At 52.1% G+C, this 19,609-nt stretch overlaps 3 protein-coding genes across 16 annotated transcripts in view; 2 read left to right on the top strand and 1 right to left on the bottom strand.

The window, feature by feature from the left end:
* Positions 1 to 19,609, top strand: part of LOC309525800 (uncharacterized protein) — a 77,812-nt gene that overhangs the window by 21,204 nt on the left and 36,999 nt on the right. The gene's annotated exons all lie outside the window — the stretch shown is intronic.
* The window catches only part of LOC309525751 (uncharacterized protein), a 375,811-nt gene that overhangs the window by 323,598 nt on the left and 32,604 nt on the right, over positions 1 to 19,609 (top strand). Inside the window, exons 1-2 of one of the 13 annotated variants that reach the window (XM_082211234.1) lie at positions 11,445 to 11,697; positions 16,439 to 16,564. The exons of 7 other annotated variants lie outside the window; for them this stretch is intronic. The gene's annotated coding sequence lies outside the window, so the exon portion shown is untranslated. Of the gene's footprint in view, positions 1 to 11,444; positions 11,698 to 11,733; positions 11,935 to 15,405; positions 15,680 to 16,438; positions 16,565 to 19,609 lie in introns of those variants that run through there. 5 more of the 13 variants (XM_082211235.1, XM_082211236.1, XM_082211244.1 and 2 more) reach the window with 5 other exon arrangements.
* The window catches only part of LOC309525793 (uncharacterized protein), a 243,835-nt gene that overhangs the window by 198,854 nt on the left and 25,372 nt on the right, over positions 1 to 19,609 (bottom strand). The window contains exon 1 of one of the 2 annotated variants that reach the window (XM_082211365.1): positions 3,053 to 3,103. The exons of the other annotated variant lie outside the window; for it this stretch is intronic. The gene's annotated coding sequence lies outside the window, so the exon portion shown is untranslated. Of the gene's footprint in view, positions 1 to 3,052; positions 3,104 to 19,609 lie in introns of those variants that run through there. 2 annotated transcript variants of the gene reach the window in all.

Raw genomic sequence — 19,609 nt, 5'->3', positions numbered from 1 at the left:
TCCTCCCCCTTTCCGTGTAACCTGTAGTACCTGTGGTTCAACCCAATTGCAACCTCTGTACATAAACCTTAAGTTGCTCTCTGTTAACAACCTTAGACAACAGATCAGCAGGAATTTCATTTCCTGGCATGTAGGACACCTGAATGAGTCCTTTCTGAATACACTCTCTTGCACGATGTAGTTTAATCTGCAAGTACTTGGTTCTTTGCTTGCAACTCTCTGAGTTCAGCAAAGCCAAACAGGATCTATTGTCTTGATACACTTGTATAGGACATTTCACAGACACTCTGATGTCCTTAAACAGTTGCATCAACCATTCACAATCCATGAGTGAAAATGACAGAGCATTGAGCTCTGCTTCACAGGAACTTAGGCTCACTGTCTGCTTCCTGCACAACCAGTCAAACAGACAGTGGTTGTACATGTAGCACACTCCAGAAGTGCTTGTACCATCTGTGGTGTCACTTCCAAAACTAGCATCTGCAAAGATTTCAAGACCTCCAGTCTTCTGACTGGTGAACCTCAGCCTGTAGTGCATAGTCCCTTTCAAATAGCCGGCTATGCACTTCAGAGCTTTCCAATCCTGAACAGAAGGATTGTTAGCATGTCTGCTAAGCAGGTTAGTGCTTACAGCTATGTCAGGTCTTGAGCATCTAGCAATGAAATTCAGCTTGCCTAGAATGCATCTGTACAGCGTAGTGTCAGAAAACGCTTCAGCAGTACTGTCTACCTGGTAACCTGTCACCATCTGTGTGTCTGCTGGGTTTGTATCAACCAAATTCAACCTGGTTAATACATCAGCAATTTTCTGTGTTTGGTGTACCAGAAAATTACCTGCTTGGTCCCTCTCCACCTGCAGAGAAAGATAGTTGGATACCTCACCAAGATCCTTCATGTCAAAGTGCTCCCTCAGCTGAGCTAGGGTGCTTTGGTAAAAAGCCTGATTCTTCCAAAACACCAGAAGATCATCAACAAAACATAAACAATAGTTTGTTTTGCCCCTCCTCCTTGACAAACACACACAGATCAGCTTTGCCCTGGTGAAAACCTAGAGAAAGCAACGTCTCAGTGAGTTTTGTGTTCCAACACCTGGCACTCTGCTTGAGACTATATAAGGATTTCCGCAATTTACAGACCATTCCCTTCTGTATCTGCATTCCATCAGGTGGAAGCATGTACAGCTCCTCCCCCAAAATCCCGTACAAAAAAGCTGTATTAATGTTGTGATGGGAAACATGCAGTTTCTCTGCAGCGATTTTGAGCATCAGCCGAATGCTCTCATATTTGACGGTGGGTGAGTAGGTCTCGTGGTAATCCTGTCCTGGTACCTGTGAAAAACCTCTGGCAACCAATCTGGCTTCGTGTCTGACAAACAGCCGATACGTTTACCATGAACATTCTCCAACCAAGCACAGAATGCCTTGAACCTAGGAAACGCTTGTGATTTCTGCTCAAGCATAAACACATGAATGTACCTAGAAAAAGAATCAATTAGAACCATGAAGTACCTTGCTCCTCCCAAAGAGGGCGCAAGTGGACCAACCAGGTCTGCGTGGACTAGCTGGTAGGGTTTGGAAGCCTGTCTGCTAGACTCCTTGCCTTTTGGAGCAACCTTCACCTTGTTCTCTGCACAAGATACACATTTCATGTGAAACTTATAGGGTTTGATGTTCAAACCTTCAACCAACTCAGGCATCTTGGCCAGCGCCTGCCAAGACATGTGACAAAATCTTCTATGTGTTTCATGAATACATCCTGCATGAAGTACTTTGTTAGTCTGTGCAACACAACAAGAATCAACATTAGACACAGCAACAGCAATGTCATCATAAGTTATACAGAATAAACCATCTATAAACTTTGCATGCAAAATGTCCTCTTTGCCTTTCCTGATGACACAGACGCTCCTCTTGAAGGAAACCTCAAAGCCACGCACAATCAGCTGTGGGACACTGAGCAAATTGTCTGCAGCACCTGGAACATAAAGTACATCTCTGATGGTAGTGTGCAGACTTGCCAGTTTCACAGTCCCTTTTCATGCAATTTGCAACGTCCTTCCATCAGCAGGTGGATCTCTCCGTCTTGAGGCGTGAAGGAGATAAACAGGTGCCGGTCTTTTGATAGATGGCGGGTGCATCCAGAATCCACGATAAATTTGGCCTTGGCCTTTGGAGCAGCTTTTCTGGCAAGCAAACTCTTGTTTTCCACCGGCGTGGGCTTTTGCTGCTTGCCCCGCTGCTCCTGGCCATCAAACTTGCCTTTAGCCTTTGGTGAAGCTGTGCCAGCAAACAAAGCCTTGTTTTCCACTGGCGTGGGCTCTTCACCCCCCTTCTGCTTTGGGCCATCTGCGGGCATCTGTCTCTGTTTACCTCTGGCCTTCCGGTATCTGTGAGGGTGACCTTGGCTCCCATGAGAAACAGAGCTCTGAGCTGCCGACTCCTTGGCTCCCCCTGGAGGCTGGAATGCTGCCTGGGATGAAACCACAGTCAGCTCCCCCTGCAGCTTGCAACTGGTGCCCTCAGCATCCCTGCATTCACTCGCATTCTAGGAAACAGCCAGGACCTCCGATGCAGTCAAACTCTGGGCTGGGATGACTGGCAGATGAGCTACTTTCAAAGCATTCCACATCTGACGTGCAGTCGTGTTGCCAGCTAGCGTAGCAATTTCCTCCAGAGAGACGGACAAGACTATTACGTGTATGGCTTTTGAATGTTGGGCCTTCCATCTATCTGTCAGAGGAACTGGAGGGGCTTCACACACAGTATGCCACACTCCAAACTGTCATAGTAAGCTTTCACACCACACAGCCCAGGTCGCATAATTGTGGCTATTTAATTTTGGGCATTCAGCAGCCTCAGAAGCTTGGAAAAACTCCATTCCAGCTTTTTACTTGAGCCGTGAGTCTTTTTCACTTCAGAGACTCCTTATCTTGGCTCCCATTAATCACGAAGCCTGCTTGGCTCAGCTCCCAGGCCAATTAGGCCAGCCGGACATCAGAGTCTCTTGCCGCGGCAAACAGAAAAGCCTTTGCTCTCGCTTTTCCCACACATACCTCAGCAGTCTGTCGCAGTCCTACTCTCCTGTAAGTGCCGTGAATCTGGGCCCGAAACCTGTTGTTGGGATACTGCCAGGGAAACATAGGCCATCACTGCCTCCACGTCGACTCCGGACGTCCATCGACCTCCCGTAGATACAGTATCAGCAATTAGCGACACGAGCTCCAGAAAATAGCTTTCCACATTCCAGAGCGCATGCACGCTCTATCGCAGAGTTCGTACAGCGAAAGACGCACTCAGGAGAGTATTATTTAGAAGTTTATTCAGCGTCGGTCAGGACAAAGAAAAAACATGACCGCCTGCTTGCGTGTTCAGGCGCAGAGAGAGAGAACAGCTCTATCAAAACACAAACATCCTGTGAACAGGAAATACGCAGACTCTGTGATTCACAAAGCCTGCTCCCTTTTAAGGTGGAACGGAAATATCCTAACATATTTGTGCTATGAGAAGATAATAGAATCATAGAGTTGGAAGAGACCACAAGGGCCATCGAGTCCAACCCCCTGCCAAGCAGGAAACACCATCAGAGCACTCCTGGCATATGGTTGTCAAGCCTCTGCTTAAAGACCTCCAAAGTAGGAGACTCCACCACACTCCTTGGCAGCAAATTTCACTGTCGAACAGCTCTTACTGTCGGGAGATAAAAGCTCACAAAGGATTTAAAAATCATGTAATTAGAAAATCTATGTACAACGTTTGGATAAGATATAAGAATTTGCTAGAAAGGAAAACACCCAGGTGGATATCACCATTGAAGCTAAGACCCATAAAAGGTTGAATATGAACGCCACGTGGTTGAAGTATAATGATATTTTGATGGAAGTAGGGGACCAATTTAGATTAAAATATTATGATCAGTTGAAAGATAAATTAGATTATTGGTTCCAGTACATTCAGATAAATGAAGTGTTTAAAATGGATAAGAAAATTGGTTTTCAAACAGAGAAATCCAAACTGGAAATGGAATTATTAGATGCAAAAACAAAAAATCTATCTAAGATGTATAATTGATTGCTGGAATGGCATACGAAAGATGAACAAGTGAAATCTGTAATGATTGAATGGGCCGGGGATGTGGGACGCAATATTATGATGGTGGATTGGGAGAAATTGTGGAAAAAAGGAATTAAATTCACAGCATGTAATATATTAAGAGAAAATTTGATGAAAATGATGTGTAGATGGTACTTAACACCAGTGAAGTTAGCAAAAATGTATCATACTCATGATAATAAATGCTGGAAATGTAAGGAAAAAGAAGGAACCTTTTACCACATGTGGTGGACGTGCCCCTAGGTAAAAGAGTTCTGGGAAAGGATTTATAATGAACTGAAAAAAGTGTTGAAAAACACATTTATTAAGAAAGGCTGTAGGGTTAGAAGTAGAAGATAGTGTATTTTAAAATAGTATTATCTGTAAGTAATAAAATGAATATTTTTATGGTTAAAGTAAGCGTGATTTTAAAAAAAGGTTAGAAATTATGATATATGTAACTGCTAAAGATGAGGTAAAATGAAAATCAGATAGGGGGGATTTGGGAAGCCCACCTAACAATGTTTAGAAAAAATAAGGACAATACAATAATTTGTATTGTTTGTTTTTCTGTTTGTGTTGTTTATTAGTGTTATAAAATGAATATTTTTTTTGGGGGGGGGAGAATGAAGCTCCAGAACGAATTAAGTTCTTAACCTGAGGTACCACTGTACTTGATTGCTCTTGTGTTTCACATCCCACAAAAGCACCCATCTCACAGCCCATCAAGGAATTCATTCAGGGGAGAAACCATATCAGTGCTTGGAATGTGGAAAGAGCTTCAGTCAGAAGGAAAGTCTCATTTCCCATCAAAGAATTCATACAGAGGGAAAACAAGAAAAGAAAAATAATAAAGCGAAAATTATTTAACAACTCTAACAAAACACAATTGTACAGTGGTGCCCCGCAAGACGAATGCCTTGCAAGACGGAAAACTCGCTAGACCAGAGGTTGGAAAGCCATAATTGGGAGTTGCTATAAAAATTATGGACATTGGGATGCTGAAAGGGAGGGGTACGGGGGAGTCCCACAAAAGAGGTGTATGAAAATATGTTATGAAACTATACGTGTTTGTATGTCTTTTTAAGTGTTTGTTTTGTTCTTTAAAAATTTTGTAAAATCAATAAAAAAATTATATATATAAAAAAGAAAACTCGCTAGACGAAAGAGTTTTCCATTTTGGAGGTGCTTTGCAAAACGAATTTCCTATGGGCTTGCTTCGCAAGACGAAAATGTCTTGCAAGTTCCTGCGGGTTCCCCCCCCCTCCCTCCCTTTTTCTAAGCTGCTAAGCTCCTTATCAGCTGATCCGCTAAGCCGCTTATCTGCTGATCCGCTAAGCCACTTATCAGCTGATCCGCTAAGCCGCTAATAGCGCTAAGCCGCTAATGGGCTTGCTTCGCAAGACGAAAAAACCGCAAGACGAAGAGACTTGCGGAACGGATTCTATTTGAGGCACCACTGTATAGAAAAGAGAAAGGGGGGGAGAATAACTAAAATACCCTTTATCACATTTGTATCATATATATCATATCATTCATCAACCCATGGACAGGCCACCCCCACCTCTCCCCTGCGTGACCCCCTTTTCTCCCTGTCTCCCACCCTGAGAGATCCTTCCTTCCCTGCATTCCATGCAGGTCCCTCCCACCTCCAACTCTCCTCTTCCTGTGTGTGTCCTCCTAAATTCAAAATAAAGGAATCTTAATATAAAAAATCCAAAAAGAGATGAAAAGGAAACTCCCATATCCGTCTGAAAATCATCTGTAGGAACAATTATTCAGAATATGCCCTCCAGAATAATCCCAGCTGCATTTAGTATCCAGCCTTTCTCCTCCCCTTCAGCAAGATGACACTTTCCCTTCATCTCCCTCCCTAGCCCAGCCTTCAAATCTTATCCACTCAGGCAGTTCAATATGACTCTTACAATGATCGTCTAAGAATCCAAATTGGTATCTCTCCAGTTTCTCGGTCCAGTTTCTGTAAAGCCTTATTAAAACTGTTCCAACAAATCTCAGCCGAGTCACAATCCAAAATTACGGTCTCTTATAATGCTCATCCAATCCTGCTTCCTCTTCTTTCTTCTTTTCCTAATCTTTGGACATTTAAATCCACTGGGGATGGGGAAGCAGGCATCTTAATCCCCTTTCCTCAGAGTCTCCCTCATACGAGATCGTAGGTTGCGTGGTTAATAGTTTCCGTTGTTGCACTGAATCCCCTTTTGCTGGCTGTATATTTACATATATCTGCCAATCCCGATCCTGCTTGCTGGTGGGCGAGCGATTTTCGGCATTCCCCTCCCCGCCCCATTACTACCTGTGTAAATTTAGAACCTCATTTTGGGGTCAAAAAAGCTCATCTTATACATGGAAAAATACAGTTGTGTGCCACACACACACCCCTGGTTCTCCTTTGGAGGAGGAGTGAGGGGCGGAGGCGCTTTACTGACAGAATGGCACTTCCCTGGCACCTCCTTTCCTCCCAGGAGCTCCCCCTTCCACAACAGCCCTGCCAGGCTGCCCTCTGGCATGTGGCCCCCTTTCCAGCAGGCGAAGCTGCAGGGGCCACTCACTTCCTGGCCCTCCAAAAATGGAGGAGGCTTTTGACCAGGCATCTTCAAACTATGGTCCACGGGCCGGATCTGGCCCACCAGGCTTGTAAATGTGGCCCGTGGATCCTGCCACCCACTTGGCCAGTCCCCGCGCACTGAGCTAAACCAGCACGGCAGGAGGTTTTCTTGAAAAGAAACCGCGGACGCCCTTGTTCGTATCGAGAGAGAGGGCCGAGGGGAACAAAAGCTGCTCTGCCTGGCCGTCTCTGCAGGGACGTTGTGGGGAAACGGGCTCCTTTTGCACCCAGGTCTCTAGAGGGGATAAACTTGGCTCTGGACTGTACCACTTCAAATGCCCCGGAGGGGGAGGTAAAGGGACACCCAATGACCCACATTCTGATTTATTTATTTTGGGGTGGGAGGGATATGCTGATTTTGCTCAAGTCAGTCTCCCCTACTCAGGTTCCTCAGGTTGAATCCTGACAAGACAGAAGTACTGTTTTTGGGGATCAGGGAGCGTGTGGGTGTGGGGGATTCCCTGGTCCTGAATGGGGTAACTGTGCCCCTGAAGGACCAGGTGCGCAGCCTGGGAGTCATTCTGGACTCACAGCTGTCCATGGAGGCGCAGGTTAACTCTGTGTCCAGGGCAGCTGTCTACCAGCTCCACCTGGTACGCAGGTTAAGACCCTACCTGCCCGCGAACTGTCTCGCCAGAGTGGTGCATGCTCTGGTTATCTCCCGCTTGGACTACTGCAACGCGCTCTACGTGGGGCTGCCTTTGAAGGTGACCCGGACACTACAATTAATCCAGAATGCGGCAGCTAGACTGGTGACTGGGAGCGGCCGCCGGGACCACATAACACCGGTTCTGAGAGATCTGCATTGGCTCCCAGTACGTTTCCGAGCACAATTCAAAGTGTTGGTGCTGTCCTTTAAAGCCCTAAACAGCCTTGGTCCTGTATACCTGAAGGAGCGTCTCCACCCCCATCGTCCAGCTCGGACACTGAAGTCCAGCGCCGAGGGCCTTCTGGCGGTTTCCTTGCTGTGAGAAGTGAGGCTACAGGGAACCAGGCAGAGGGCCTTGTTGGTAGTGGCACCCGCCCTGTGGAACACCCTCCCACCAGATGTCAAAGAGATAAATAATTACCTGACATTCAGAAGACATCTTAAGGCAGCCCTGTTCAGGGAAGTTTTTAATGTATGATATTTTAGTGTTTTTAACACTGCTTGGGAGCCGCCCAGAGTGGCTGGGGAAACTCAGCCAGATGGGCAGGGTATAAATAATAAATTATTATTATTATTATTATTATTATTATTATTATTATTACTCCAAAAAGGTTCTCTCCCACAATCCCAAAGACAACACAGGCCCCCCTCAAGAGTCTCCTAGAGCATGTGCAGAGTTCAGAGATGCTTTTGTTGCGATTCCTGTCTTACGGAAGGTTGGACTAGATGACCCTCAGGGCTCCCTTCCAATTAATCATTTCACAGCACGCAAGTGAGGAGGGGCAGGGACTGCCAGAAAGGGGGGCTTTTGCTATGCACAGATCTGGCCCCCTCCTTAAAATCACAGCTGTGAATCTGCAGGATGCGAAGCCAAGCAGACCCCTGACCCCAAAAAGGAAGGGGAAGGGGGCTTCCAACAAGGGACCGGAGGGGCAAGACTGGGCAGCCAAAGAGGAGGGACCCAGGAGTCCGGGGGCCTACGATCCACTGACCAGAAAACCCAGGGAAATGGACAGGAATACTTGAAAGCATGCAGAAAGCTGAAATGGAGACCAACATTTCTGAGCCGCTGGGCAGGGATGTTTTTAGCAGGCGACCAAAGAGAGTCTGGCCAAGGCGCCTGGTTGGTATCAAGAGGCAGAGAGTTCCAAAGAGCCTTGGAGCCGGGAGGGACCCCGAGGGTCATCTAGTCCAACCCCCCGCAAGGCAGGAATCTTGAACCCACAACCCGGAAATCAAGAGTCTCAGGCTCTCCCGGCTGAGCTTCTTGTACTGGCAAATGTGGGAAAAGGGGAGTCAATTGGCCAGTGCCAGTTCCACCAATCAAAGATGTCAAGTGGGGGGAGGGGAAGGTTTATCAACTGCTTTTACTGACAATATTGCCATGGTCTTAATAGATTCTGAATCCGGGGTCGGCAAACTGAATCAGGGGCCGGATCAGGCCCAGTCATTTAAGCACCTGCCGCAAAGCCAGAACCCCCCACGAAGCTGAGACTCCTGGCGATGGGAGGAAGAGGCCGATCGGCGGCGCCTCTGCCAATCAAACGCCACGCCTGGTTGACCTAAAGTAGTCAACCCAGCAGATGCATTTGATCCAGAGATTTCCGCTTTCCGCTTGCCCCACGGTGCCCCCTATCTCCCGCCCCCCAGGAGGGTGGAACTAATGACATTGGACACTCCTCATTTAAATCTACCTCTACCTCTTCTTTAAATCGGAACCAGTGAAGGCGGTGAAGGTCCTGTGTGAGTGTCTGGAGGCGGTTGGAGGATGGATGGCGGCTAACAGATTGAGGTTACTGTTGAAGTACTGTTTTTGGGGGACGGGGCGGGCAGGTGTGGGGGATTCCCTGGTCCTGAATGGGGTAACTGTGCCCCTGAAGGACCAAGTGCGCAGCCTGGGAGTCATTATGGACTCACAGCTGTTCATGGAAGCGCAGGTCCGTTCTGTGTCCAGGGCAGCTCCATCTGGTACGCAGGATGAGACCCTACCTGCCCACAGACTGTCTTGCCAGAGTGGTGCATGCTCTGGTTATCTCCTGCTTGGATAACTGCAACGCGCTCTATGTGGGGCTACCTTTGAAGGTGACCCAGAAACTGCAATTAATCCAGAATGCGGCAGCTAGACTGGTGACTGGGAGCGGCCGCCGGGACCACATAAAACCAGTTCTGAGAGATCTGCATTGGCTCCCAGTACGTTTCCGAGCACAATTCAAAGTGTTGGTGCTGACCTTTAAAGCCCTAATGGCCTCAGCCCAGTATACCTGAAGGAGCATCTCCACCCCCATCGTTCTGCCCGGACACTGAGGTCCAGCGCCGAGGGCCTTCTGGCGGTTTCCTTGCTGTGAGAAGTGAGGTTACAGGGAACCAGGCAGAGGGCCTTCTCGGTAGTGGCACCCGCTCTGTGGAACACCCTCCCACCGGATGTGAAGGAAATAAGCAGCTATCCTATCTTTAAAAGACATCTGAAGGCAGCCCTGTTCAGGGAAGTTTTTAATATTTAATATAAAGCTGTACTGTTTTTAGCACTTGATTGGGAGCCGCCCAGAGTGGCTGGGGAAACTCAGCCAGATGGGCGGGGTATAAATAATATATTATTATTATTATTATTAAATCATGGCCTTTTTGGCCCGCCTTCTCCTCCCAGGGGCTCAAGGCGGCCCCCCTCCCCTTCCCTCCCCTTCCCCCGCGCTGACCCTGAGAAGCCCCGACTGGCCCTCGGTCCCTCTCTCCCAGGCGGCTGGCGCAGGGCTCTCACCGCTCGGCCGCTCGGCTGCTCCCCTTCCGCTCGCCAGGGGGGACCTGCGGTGGGGGTGACGCTGCTGACCCCACCCTGCTGCTTCCAAGGCGGGGCCTCCTCCTCCGTCTGCAGGACGCTGCTGACCCCGAACTCGGCGTCGGGGGCCTGGATGCTGGCGATGAGCCCCTTGCCCCTCTCCAGGGCGCGGGGGCAGCCCCCTCCGCCCGCCAGCCCCTCCGCCCAGGCGACAAAGTGGGACTCTTGCGGCGCGTAAGCGTTGATCTCGCAGGAGGATTCAGCCTCGCTGGCATCCCGACTCAGCCAGGGCGGGGGGTGGTGGCCAAGGCCTGACCGCCCCACAGGGCCCCAGAGGGGTCTGCCGGGGGGACAAAGCAGGGGGAATGATGAGCCTGGTCTCTCCACTGCCGGACCCCCCAACCTACAGGGGGTTGGAGTGGATGACCTTTGGGGTTCCCAACTCCACCGTTCTGGGTCAGCCAGTTCAGTTCAACTCACAGAATCACAGAATTGGAAGGGACCCCCGAGGGTCATCTAGTCCAACCCCGTGCGATGCAGGAATCTCAGCGAAAACAAGATGCCCTCTAAGAAAGATTTGTTTTGTCTATTTAATGGGATTTAAACGCCAGTAAATAAACCAAAGCAACCAAGCAGTTTTGTACCTCTGAAAAGTGTAAATGCTGAGGTTGGAAACTAATTTGAAGTACATCCAGAATAAGCATAAAGAGATTAAATTTCTTGGGTCAAAAGGAGAGTACTAGATTAAATTAATCTATAACAATAGGACTCCTGAGTTCTTAGATGATTTCTTTTGTCCATTTACTGTATTTATTTTTCCCAATTGGAACTATAAAATGGTGCTTTTCTTGAGTCAAAGTGAGAGTAACCCTGAACAATTTTTTAGCAAAAAAGCACTGTACCTATATACCAGAGAAGCATGTATGGAACTGTAAAGGTAAAGGTAAAGGTACCCCTGCCCGAACGGGCCAGTCTTGACAGACTCTGGGGTTTGTGCGCCCATCTCACATCTATAGGCCGGGGGCCAGCGCTGTCCGGAGACACTTCCGGGTCATGTGGCCAGCGTGACAAAGCTGCATCTGGCGAGCCAGCGCAGCACATGGAACGCCGTTTACCTTCCCGCTGGTAAGCGGTACCTATTTATCTACTTGCACCCGGGGGTGCTTTCGAACTGCTAGGTTGGCAGGCGCTGGGACCGAGCAGCGGGAGCGCACCCTGCCGCGGGGATTCGAACCGCCGACCTTTCGATCGGCAAGTCCTAGGCACTGAGGCTTTAGCCCACAGCGCCACCCGCGTCCCACCGTATGGAACTGTAGTTGTTTGCATATATAGTGAGATATTGGAATATACCTCCCCCCCTTTTTATTTCTTTGTTCTCTATTCACTTTTTATTTCCCTTTTTATTATTCAAGTATTCTCAGTTTAAATTGTGCGGTTGAACCCGGAGCCAGGCCTCTTGGCCCTCACCATCACTTTGCTGGGGTCTCCCCTGGGCCTCTCGGGGCTCTGGCACCCGGCACAGTTAGTGCAAATGATCTCAAACCCTAAAATGGATTGACAGGTAACTGACAGGCGTAGATGATCTCTAGAGATCTAGGGAGTCTGCCGGATGCCCCCCTTGGTTGGGCCTGTGATGGACAGCAGAGCCAGGCCAGTCAGCGGACTTCGTCCCTCAGAAATCCCCCCCCCGGGGCGGGAGCCTCGCTCTGATTGGCTGCCAAGCCAGCGGGGGCGGAGCCAGCCCTTTTGGCGGGAAAATGCAAGGCGGCTTTTCTGAGGGGGGAGCTTGGAGGGGAAGGTGGGGGGAGGGAAGGGAGACCCCCAAGAAGGAGGGCTGAGGGGACCCCCTGGGTGTGGGGGGAGACTGGGGGGGGGAGCGGAGGGAGACCCCCAGGAAGGAGGGCTGAGGGGACCCCCTGGGTGTGGGGGGAGACTGAGGGGGGGGAGCGGAGGGAGACCCCCAGGAAGGAGGGCTGAGGGGACCCCCTGGGTGTGGGGGGAGACTGAGGGGGGGGAGCGGAGGGAGACCCCCAGGAAGGAGGGCTGAGGGGACCCCTGGGTGTGGGGGGCAGACTGAGAGGGGTGAGCGGAGGGAGACCCCCAGGAAGGAGGGCTGAGGGGACCCCCCTGGGTGTGGGGGGCGGACTGAGAGGGGGGAGGGAAGGGAGACCCCCAAGAAGGAGGGCTGAGGGGACCCACTGGGTGTGGGGGGGAAGCGGAGGGAGACACCCAAGAAGGAGGGCTGAGGGGACCCCCTGGGTGTGGGGGGGGAGGGGAGGGAGACCCCCAAGAAGGAGGGCTGAGGGGACCCCCTGGGAGTGGGGGGGAGGGAAGGGAGACCCCCAAGAAGGAGGGCTGAGGGGACCCCCTGGGTGTGGTGGGGAAGCGGAGGGAGACCCCCAAGAAGGAGGGCTGAGGGGACCCCCTGGGTGTGGGGGGCGGACTGAGAGGGGTGAGCGGAGGGAGACCCCCAAGAAGGAGGGCTGAGGGGACCCCCTGGGTGTGGGGAGGAGAGGAAGGGAGACCCCTAAGAAGGAGAGCTGAGGGGACCCCCTGGGTGTGGGGGCAGACTGGGGGGGGGAGCGGAGGGAGACCCTCAAGAAGGAGGGCTGAGGGGACCCCCTGGGTGTGGGGGGGGAGCGGAGGGAGACCCCCAAGAAGGAGGGCTGAGGGGGCCCCCTGGGTGTGGGGGGGAAGCGGAGGGAGACCCCCAAGAAGGAGGGCTGAGGGGACCCCCTGGGTGTGGGGGGGGAGCGGAGGGAGACCCCCAAGAAGGAGGGCTGAGGGGGCCCCCTGGGTGTGGGGAGGAGAGGAAGGGAGACCCCTAAGAAGGAGAGCTGAGGGGACCCCCTGGGTGTGGGGGCAGACTGGGGGGGGAGCGGAGGGAGACCCTCAAGAAGGAGGGCTGAGGGGACCCCCTGGGTGTGGGGGGGGAGCGGAGGGAGACCCCCAAGAAGGAGGGCTGAGGGGGCCCCCTGGGTGTGGGGGGGAAGCGGAGGGAGACCCCCAAGAAGGAGGGCTGAGGGGACCCCCTGGGTGTGGGGGGGGAGCGGAGGGAGACCCCCAAGAAGGAGGGCTGAGGGGGCCCCCTGGGTGTGGGGGGGAGCGGAGGGAGACCCCCAAGAAGGAGGGCTGAGGGGGCCCCCTGGGTGTGGGGAGGAGCGGAGGGAGACCCCCAAGAAGGAGGGCTGAGGGGGCCCCCTGGGTGTGGGGGGGAGCGGAGGGAGACCCCCAAGAAGGAGGGCTGAGGGGACCCCCTGGGTGTGGGGGGGAGGGAAGGGAGACCCCCAAGAAGGAGGGCTGAGGGGACCCCCTGGGTGTGAGGGGCGGACAGAGAGGGGTGAGCGGAGGGAGACCCCCAAGAAGGAGGGCTGAGGGGACCCCCTGGGTGTGAGGGGCGGACAGAGAGGGGTGAGCGGAGGGAGACCCCCAAGAAGGAGGGCTGAGGGGACCCCCTGGGTGTGTGGGGGGAGCGGAGGGAGACCCCCAAGAAGGAGAGCTGAGGGGACCCCCTGGGTGTGGGGGGGAGCGGAGGGAGACCCCCAAGAAGGAGGGCTGAGGGGGCCCCCTGGGTGTGGGGGGGGAGCGGAGGGAGACCCCCAAGAAGGAGGGCTGAGGGGACCCCCTGGGTGTGGGGGGCGGACTGAGAGGGGGGAGGGAAGGGAGACCCCCAAGAAGGAGGGCTGAGGGGACCCCCTGGGTGTGGGGGGCGGACTGAGAGGGGGCAGCGGAGGGAGACCCCCAAGAAGGAGGGCTGAGGGGACCCCCTGGGTGTGGGGAGGAGAGGAAGGGAGACCCCCAAGAAGGAGAGCTGAGGGGACCCCCTGGGTGTGGGGGGGAGCGGAGGGAGACCCCCAAGAAGGGTGGCTGAGGGGGCCCCCTGGGTGTGGGGGGGGAGCGGAGGGAGACCCCCAAGAAGGATGGCTGAGGGGGCCCCCTGGGTGTGGGGGGGGAGCGGAGGGAGACCCCCAAGAAGGAGGGCTGAGGGGACCCCCTGGGTGTGGGGGGCGGAGGGAGACCCCCAAGAAGGAGGGCTGAGGGGACCCCCCTGGGTGTGGGGGGGAGCGGAGGGAGACCCCCAAGAAGGAGGGCTGAGGGGGCCCCCTGGGTGTGGGGGGGGAGCGGAGGGAGACCCCCAAGAAGGAGGGCTGAGGGGGCCCCCTGGGTGTGGGGGCGGAGGGAGAGGGGGGAGGGAAGGGAGACCCCCAAGAAGGAGGGTGAGGGGACCCCCTGGGTGTGGGGGGGGGAGCGGAGGGAGACCCCCAAGAAGGAGAGCTGAGGGGACCCCCTGGGTGTGGGGGGGAGCGGAGGGAGACCCCCAAGAAGGAGGGCTGAGGGGGCCCCCTGGGTGTGGGGGGGGAGCGGAGGGAGACCCCCAAGAAGGAGGGCTGAGGGGACCCCCTGGGTGTGGGGGGCGGACTGAGAGGGGGGAGGGAAGGGAGACCCCCAAGAAGGAGGGCTGAGGGGACCCCCTGGGTGTGGGGAGGAGAGGAAGGGAGACCCCCAAGAAGGAGAGCTGAGGGGACCCCCTGGGTGTGTGGGGGGGAGCGGAGGGAGACCCCCAAGAAGGAGGGCTGAGGGGGCCCCCTGGGTGTGGGGGGGGAGCGGAGGGAGACCCCCAAGAAGGAGGGCTGAGGGGACCCCCTGGGTGTGGGGGGGAGCGGAGGGAGACCCCCAAGAAGGAGGGCTGAGGGGGCCCCCTGGGTGTGGGGGGGGAGCGGAGGGAGACCCCCAAGAAGGAGGGCTGAGGGGGCCCCCTGGGTGTGGGGGGGGGGAGCGGAGGGAGACCCCCAAGAAGGAGGGCTGAGGGGGCCCCCTGGGTGTGGGGGGGGAGCGGAGGGAGACCCCCAAGAAGGAGGGCTGAGGGGGCCCCCTGGGTGTGGGGGGGAGCGGAGGGAGACCCCCAAGAAGGAGGGCTGAGGGGACCCCCTGGGTGTGGGGGGGAGCGGAGGGAGACCCCCAAGAAGGAGGGCTGAGGGGGCCCCCTGGGTGTGGGGGGGAGCAGAGGGAGACCCCCAAGTAGGAGGGCTGAGGGGGCCCCCTGGGTGTGGGGGGGGAGCGGAGGGAGACCCCCAAGAAGGAGGGCTGAGGGGACCCCCTGGGTGTGGGGGGCGGAGGGAAAGAGCCCCCCAAGTCTGACTCCAGAGCCTCCAAGTCCAAGGGAAGGAGGCGCCTGTCTCCGGACCCCAGCTTGGCCCCCCAATTGAGGGCTGCCCCCGGGAAGATGGGGGGCTGGAGGGAAGACGTGTCTCCCTTGGGGGGATCTGGGCTTCCTCTTCCTCTCGAGGAGGCTGCTTGGAGCAGGCGGAGACTCCTGGGGAAGCCCCGTCTCCCTGGCGCGGAGTCGGGCTCCGAGGGGGCTCCGTGGGGCAGCGGGGAGAGGGAGGGCTGGGCTGGCAAGGGTTAAGAGGAGCAGAGCTGGATTCCTAGAGAGGACGGGGAGGGGAGGGGGAGTGAAGGTCCTCCATCGCTAAATTCCCCCCTCCCCCTCCCTCCCTGCTTTCTTCTTCTCTCTCCTTTGCAAAAGCCCCTCCTGGACTCGGGTGAGTCTCCTCTCTCCTCCCTCTGAGGGTGCAATGGGGAGAAGGGGGTCCCAGGGGGGCAGGGAGGGGGCGTGGGGGTCCCTGCTCAGATCATGCGGGGGGAAGACCCCCAAGTCAGGGAGCAGGGGGTCCTCCTTTGTCCTCTCTGCCAAGCCAGGGAGGGGCCACTTCACAGGAGGTCTGCAGCTCAGATCATGCCTGGTGGGATCCAGATGCTGCCTTCATTCTGGGGGGAGGGGGCTTTGGGTCAAGGAAATAAACCCCCTTCAGAGGGAGGGAAAAGTCACCTTTGGGACCAGAGGCTGCAGCCAGAGGGGAACATTCCCACATGGGGGGAGCACAGGGAGGGGAAAAGCCCCTCTGCATCTCCAGACCACTTCCTGTGTCCCAGATGCAACAACACATGTCTCTCCCCCAGATCTCACTCTTCCATGGTCTCCCAAGACAGACGGATGCCAGCCAACCAACCATTCCCTCCCCTCCCCCTCCTGGTGCCCCTTGAAGTTGGCTTGAGGGCAGGGGGAGGGTCCACCCCACCAGATGAAGGGAGAGGAGGTCCTTCCATCTGGAAAATGGGAATGCTTGCAAAGATTTACTTGAAGATGAGTGCTGCGTAGATAATAAAATTATTGTTTTATGGAATTGCCCCACTTACACAAAGATTAAAACCCATCATTAAAATACACAAGAAAATTGTTACAGAAAAGAACAGAGCAACGTGTAGAATAATATCATCTTTATTCCCCCTTTCTCCCTTAGGGTCCAGTGTGCTTTGAAGACGTAGCTGTTCCTTTCACAGAGGAGGACTGGGCTTTGCTGGATCCTGACCAGAGAGCTCTGCAGAAGGAAGTCAAGGAGGAGAATCCTGGGATCGTGGCCTCTCTGGTAAGGCTCCCTGCTGGATCATGAGATCAGTTTTGAAATTCCATACAGATCTCTGAAGGACAAACCTCCTCTATTTTGAGGGAGCCCCATAGCGCCCCCTGCAGCACCTGAGATGTTAACACACCCACAACTCTCCATAGGAGATGCATCTCCTGTTCTGTCTGGGAATATTCTTCCACCAGACCTGCCTTTTCCAACCAGGATGAGGCTGCTCTGAGCTGCCCAGGCCTTCTTCCATGTAGGCTTCAGAGATCTCAGGGATGTGGAGGTACATCCTGTCTAATTTTCTATTTTCCTTTCTGCATCTGTCTGTTTTTGGTTGAGCAAAGGAATGACTGAGCTTGGAGATGGAGCGGATTCCACGACTGAGCCAAATTAAATCCATCCCTGGAAAGAGCCAGGCTTTTCGAATCTCCGGGCCCCATAAATAAGTTAGATAATATCAGCCAAAAAAGGCAGATATGCAAGGTTATCAAATGGTCTGATGTCCTGTCAAAAGCCAAATCAAAACCAACTAGGGAGAGGGTTTTCATAAAAAGGAATTGGAAATGGGTGCTGTCTCAAAATAAGCTACTTCTCTCAAGCTACCCTAAGCCTTTGGAAATCTTGTCACAAGAGGAGTGTAAAGTTTGTGAATATAGTGTATAAGCACAGAAAATATCTATGGAGGAGTGGTGTATCAGTCTCAAGATTATTCAAAAATGTGGCATCACCAGATCCTCTGCTTCCACATACAGCTGTTGTTGTTTAGTCATGTCCTACTCTTTGTGAGCCAGTATGGTGTAGTGGTTAAGAGCGGTAGTCACGTAATCTGGGGAACCGGGTTCGCGTCTCCGCTCCTCCACATGCAGCTGCTGGGTGACCTTGGGCAGATCTCTGTTTTTTCCCATTCTGTTGTTTTCCTCTATTTCTTTGCATTGCTCATTTAAGAAGGCCATCTTGTCTCTCCTTGCTATTTTTTGGAAATCTGCATTCAGTTTCCTGTATCTTTCACTATCTCCCTCGCATTTTGCTTGCCTTCTCTCCCCCGCTATTTGTAAGGCCTCGTTGGACAGCCACTTTGCTTTCTTGCATTTCCTTTTCATTGGGATGGTTTTCGTTACTGCCTCCTGTACAATGTTACGAGCCTCCATCCATAGTTCTTCAGGCACTCTATCCACCAAATCTAAACCCTTAAACCGGTTGCTCACTTCCACTGTGTATTCATAAGGGATTTGACTTAGAAATTGATAAATCAAGAAGTTGAGTGGAAAATTAAACAAATGAAACAAAGATCATTCGAATCAGCAAACAAGTGTGGAAAACTGCTAGCATGGCAGTTGAAAAAGAGACAAAAATTGAATACAGTCACTAACTTAGAGATTGATGGTAAAGATATTCAGAAACCTGAAGAAATCAGAAGGTGCTTCCAGAGATACTTCAAAAAACTTTATACTCAAGGGCCGGAAGAAGAGACTGAGATTGACCAATTCTTGAAAATTAATGGACTACCAAAACTTGCTCAGGAAAAGAGAACAACCCTGAATTATAAAATAACACAACAAGAAGTTGAGGGTGCCATTCAGAACATGCAACTAGGCAAATCTCCAGGCCCGGATGGGCTTACCTCCAAGTACTACAAGGTATTAAAAGACTATCTGATACAACCACTAATGGAGGTATGCAACCAGATTTTGGAGGGGAAGAAGGCACCGGAATCGTGGAAAGAAGCTTTCATCACATTGATCCCTAAAGTGGAAACTGAAAAGACTCAACTTAAGAACTACCGTCCCATCTCACTCCTAAATGTGGATTACAAAATTTTTGCAGACATTCTGGCAAGTAGACTTAAAAAAGTACTAAATGAAGTAATTCACAAGGATCAGGCAGGCTTTCTCCCAGGAAGACATTTGTTTGATAACACTAGGAATATTATTGACATTTTGGAACTTTTGCAAACTAATATCAACACAAGAGCAGTGTTAATTTTTATTGATGTGGAGAAGGCCTTTGATAACATTTCTTGGATGTTTATGAAGAAAAATTTGGAAGGGATGGGAGTGGGACGGGGGTTTGAAAATGGAATAGAGGCAATTTATTCAGAGCAAAAAGCTAAATTGATAGTTAACAATGTGGTGACAGAAGAGTTCAAAATTGAAAAAGGAACACGACAAGGTTGCCCCCTATCCCCTTTGTTATTCATTTCTGTTCTGGAGGTGCTTTTGAACATGATTAGGGAAGACCGGTTGGTAAAAGGAGTACAGGTCGGAGAGAAACAATTTAAACTGAAAGCCTTTGCAGATGATTTGGTTCTGACATTACAGGAGCCAGAGTCTAGTACGAAGAGAGTGTTAGAATTAATCTGTGAATTTGGTCGGGTGGCGGGGTTCAAATTGAACAAGCAAAAAACTAAGGTTTTGGAGAAAAAATTGACACCCTTGGAAATAGAGGGGTTTCAGAAAGAGACAGAATTAAATGTGGTTAAAAGGGTGAAATACCTAGGGGTTAATTTGTCTGCTAAAAATTTGAACTTATTTAAAGATAATTATGAAAAATGTTGGTCTGAAATTAAAAAAGATTTAGAGATTTGGTCAAAATTGAAACTTTCCTTGTTAGGTCGAATCGCAGCTATAAAAATGAATGTATTGCCGAAGATGTTATTTCTGTTTCAGACCCTTCAGATCGTGGACAGAGTGGAATGTTTTGGAAAATGGCAGAAGGATATTTCTAAGTTTGTCTGGCAGGGCAAAAAGCCCCGAATAAAATTTAAAATACTAACTGATGCAAAAGAAAGAGGGGGGTTTGCCCTGCCGGACTTAAGGTTATATTATGAAACTGCAGTCTTCTGCTGGATGAAAGATTGGCTACTTCTTGAGAACACTGATGTCCTAGATCTGGAAGGGTTTAATAATGTTTTTGGATGGCATGCATACTTGTGTTATGACAAGGTAAAGACTCATAAAATGTTCAAAAACCATATTGTCAGGAAGGCAATATTCAGGGTCTGGACAAAATATAAAGACTTACTAGAAAGCAAGACTCCGAGGTGGCTATCACCAGTGGAGG

The sequence above is a fragment of the Podarcis vaucheri genome, assembly GCF_965113315.1.
Source record: "Podarcis vaucheri genome assembly, chromosome: 2".
Lineage (NCBI taxonomy): Eukaryota > Metazoa > Chordata > Lepidosauria > Squamata > Lacertidae > Podarcis > Podarcis vaucheri.
Note: the sequence above shows the minus strand (reverse complement) of the source record. Positions and strands in the feature narration are given on the sequence as shown.